The sequence below is a fragment of the Octodon degus genome, unplaced genomic scaffold (assembly GCF_000260255.1).
Source record: "Octodon degus isolate 3935 unplaced genomic scaffold, OctDeg1.0 scaffold00074, whole genome shotgun sequence".
Classification (NCBI taxonomy): Eukaryota; Metazoa; Chordata; class Mammalia; order Rodentia; family Octodontidae; genus Octodon; species Octodon degus.
In genome coordinates this window covers 7,966,992-7,971,200 of record NW_004524650.1, presented here as the reverse complement: position 1 = coordinate 7,971,200, position 4,209 = coordinate 7,966,992, and the positions used below count along the sequence as shown (strand labels likewise).

Below are 4,209 nucleotides of genomic sequence, written 5' to 3'. Positions count from 1 at the left end.
TTCTGACCTTTGTTGTAGATCTTTGCTGTAGTTATAACCTTTGCACGTACTGAAGTTCAGGTGGAGCTGTACAAAGTTTGGACTTATCCAGCTGCGTCTGGCTTGGGTCTGGCTGCTGTGCTCAATCCTTCCAGCTGCTGCCCTTAAGGGTGAACCTGTTGTGCCCCAGACCTGGGCTAGGACTGGGTCTGGGGGCTCCCGGAACTCGGCAGAAAATCCTACTCTTCTAGTTGCTTTTAAGAGATCTTTTCTTACCTTTTCACTAGCTGCAATGAGGTCTTCAAGGTCTGAAAGTCTATTTTCACTTTCATTCAAACAGTTTTGCCTGCTTGTGATTGAGGTTTTAATTTCCTGTATATCACTTTGAATCTACTTCATGCATTCTATTTCTTTCCTATATTATTCATTTAAGGATTCCATCATTTTTATATTCTTTATTTTTTATCAGTGTCTTCTTTAGAAGCACTTAGTAATTCTTTCATTAGTTACCATTTCTTCTTTCACTTCAGAATTTTTTTCTGAACTGATTTCCTCTATACCTTTCTGCAGTTGTTTCTTTACTTGAGACACTATTTTTTCAGAGATTTCAGGTGTGTGCTTTCCAATTTCTTCTATGCTATTGTCTCCTGCATTTGTTTTGGGTGGCCTCAGCACCTGAGAATGCATTTTGCTCCTTCTCTTTGTCATTTTTTATAGCACTGTCTTCTGACCTTTGGTGTAGAGCTTTGTTTCAGTTATTACTTTAGCACTAGGTCCATATCTACCAAGTTTAAACTCATTCAGGTAGATGTGGCTTGGGTCTGGCTGCTGTGCTCCATTTCTTCCTGCCATAGCCCTTGGATGTGAACCCACTGTTCCACTCTGGCCAAATGTTCTTTTCCTGGATTAGCTGGGTGGGTCTTGCCTCTAGACATTCTGCAGGGAGTTCTGCTGCAGGGTTCCACACCAGGCCTGTATGATGGAAGAAGTTCCACACACATGCCTGGTGTGGGTGCTGGCTTGAATGAGGATTCAGTGGGCAGGCAAGTGATCCCCCACACAGGCTGGGACTGGGCACTGGCTCAAATAGGGATCTGGCAGGCCAGTGGGTGGTCTCCCATATGCACTGGGCCTTGGCACTGGCTGCAATGAGCAACCTTTTCTTCTTTCTGATGACTGTCTGAGTTATTCTATCCCAGCAATGAGAAAAGTGACTAAGACATCAAGTGTGTTCAGATTATACTCATGATCCAGTAATCAATATCACTTGTCATATGAGGTCTCTTACAATGAGGAATATATATCCCAGAGCCCAGTCTGCTAAGCACATGCTCTAACCATAGTTATACCCCTGGTTCAAAATGATTTGTTTTGGCTATGGAGTTAGCTCAGTGATCTAAGTGCATGCCTGGCAAGTGCAAGGACCTGGGTTTGATCCAAGGTACCTCAAGCCATCCCATCCCTAAAGCTGGGTGTGGTGGTGCAGGCACATGCCTGTGATCCCAGCACTGGGGAGGCTGAGACAGGAGGATCACTATGTAAATAAATAAATTAAAAATTAAAAAATAAAGTGGGGCTGGTAAGATAGCTCAGTGGACTAAAGCACTTGCTTAGGCAAGCACAGGAACCTGAGTTTGATCCCTGGCACCACATGTTGCTTCAGCCCTGCCTCCAGGGTGGGATGAGCTGGACACAAAGAGAAAAGAAGAAAAAAGTAATTTAAAAAAATGTCTTTGGGAGTCACTGAGCTGGAATCGTATGATATGTCCACTATTCAGAACCTCTACTCTTTCAAATCCTTTGCTGGTGCAAGTAAGGGTGATGACCTGCTTCCTGCCAGCACTGAAGATTATATCCATATAAGAATTCCACAGAGAAATGGCAGGACCCTCACCAGCGTCCAAGGGATCACTGATGATTATGATAAAAAGAAACTGGTGAGGGCATTTAAGAAGAAGTTTGCCTGCAATGGTACTGTCATCGAGCATCCAGAATATAGAGAAGTAATCCAGCTCCAGGTGACCAGTGCAAGAACATGTGCCAGTTCCTGGTAGAGATTGAACTGGCCAAGGATGATCAGCTAGAGGTTCATGGGTTTTAAGTGCTTGTGGGTCATTGAATCTTACGAGAGGATTTCCTTGCAATGAGTAGAATGCCCCTTCAGTCCGTTGTCACAAGTTTAAAAATCTCACAGCTTGTGTAATGTAACCATTGGGGTCTGCTTTCACTTGGACTTGTGTAACTCCATGCAATAAACTGAAAAGAGCCAAAAAAAAAAAAAAAAGTATTTGGTACAGAATCTCAGTAAGCAGCTCAGACTCAGCGATCCTCCTGTTTTCTGCCTCCCTAGCACTGGGATTACAGGTATGCGCTACCATGCCCAGACTTAGTGGCTGGCTCAGGGTGCCCCAGGGTGGGGCCAGGGTGGCATGCATTGCTAGGGATCCAGTCCTGATCCCTGCATTTACCTAAGCAGGTGCTTATTCCACTTACCAGGCAAATGCTTATCTCCCTGGCTCCTCTAGTAATTTGTTTTGATTGTACATATATTTTTCAATTATACATCTCAAATTTTCAATGGCTGAGACAGCACTAATATCACTTGATGGTGCTGCATGCAGATTCTCCTGGGATTTGGGTAGGAAGAAGATGATTTGGCAAGGCTAAAATTATTAGGTAACAGAAGTAGCTGGGTGTGATGGTGCATGTCTGCAGTCCTGGCACTCAGGAGGCTGAGCCAGGAGGACCAAAGTAATTTGGAGGCCAACTTTTGGCTATGTAAAGGAGCTCAAGGCAAGCCTGCACTACATAGGAAGATCCTGTCTCAAAAAAGAAAGAAAGAAAGAAAGAAAGAAAGAAAGAAAGAAAGAAAGAAAGAGTTACACTCTAATTTTCTATTTATAAAAAAGTCTGCATTTACTGGTAGGTCCATAACTTTTTAATAAGTTATTTATTTATTTGTTTGTTTGCTTAATACAGGGCCTTGCTGTGTGGTTCAGACTCATAGTGATCCTCCTATCTTAGCCTCCCAGGATTATGGGCATGTGCCACCACACCCAGTTTCAGTGGCCAGCGTGGTCTGCCCGCCATGGTATGCAGTGCTGGGGATTGAACTGTGGTCCTTGCACTTTTCAGGCAGGTACTTAGACCACTGAGCTATCTCTCCAGCGATAATTTTCCATCTTCTAAAAAGCTTTTACCATGGCAATGTTCTTGAAATTGATATGATGCCTAATTATAGATTAGTTGTATAATTTCAATTGCCTTTGTAGTTAAAACTTTTACTGTACAGACACTAAGAATTAAGGCAGGGAGACTAAGACTGTTCTTCATCATCATCATCATCATCATCATCATCATAATGATAATAATCATAATAATAATAATTTGTTTTCATCATTTTCATGAGAGTAAAACTTGGTAAACCCTAATCTTATGCCCACAACATGTACTCTCACCTTCTGTCATGACATATCTAGGTTTTCCTCCACCAAAGTCTGTGCTCATTGATGTGGCTTTTGGGAGGTAACTGGATAATTAGGGTATCTTAGTTACTTTTCTCATTGTTGAAGTGAAATACCTGACACCCAAAGTAAAAGGAGGAAAGGTGTATTTTGCATATAGTTCATACAGGTTTCAGTTCATAGTTGACTGACTCCAAGGCAGGGTGGCATGGCAGAGGGGCATCACAGAGGAGAAATAGTCCCTGGCAAGCAGGCAGGCCACAGTAAGCAAGGGGCCTTTGCAGCTTCTTTCTGTATCTTTCTTCTTCTACCTAGGCTACCTGGATTAGGGCAGTGGCAAACCAAACACTTGACTGGTGTAGTAATCACACACTCTTAATCTCAGCATCACATACTTTAAATCCAGCGACCTCTGAAAAAGTCTCACCTATGACTGCATGAAGATTTGGAAGGACATTTGGACACAAGCCATAACAGGAGGCATGATACTTAGCAGTGGAGAATAGTTAAATGTGATGTTGGGAGGTGATAGCTGGTTGAAGGATGTGTGTCACTGAGAACATAGCCTAGAAAAATCTCTCTTTCTCCTGCCTTGGTCTCTCTTGGCTTCCTGTTTTCACACCATGAACTATTTTTCCTCTACCATGCTGTCCTGTCTTGGAGCCAGCCAATTACAGACTGAAACTTGTACAAACAGAGTCAAAATAAACCTCTTCTACTGTTGTAGGTGTAGTGTATTGTGTCTCTGTAACAAGAGAGTAAGTAA

At 42.8% G+C, this 4,209-nt stretch overlaps 1 pseudogene; it reads left to right on the top strand.

Annotated features, from left to right (window-relative positions):
- Positions 1 to 1,742: 1,742 nt before the first annotated feature.
- On the top strand, positions 1,743 to 2,080 carry LOC101560486 (annotated as a pseudogene).
- Positions 2,081 to 4,209: the final 2,129 nt, after the last annotated feature.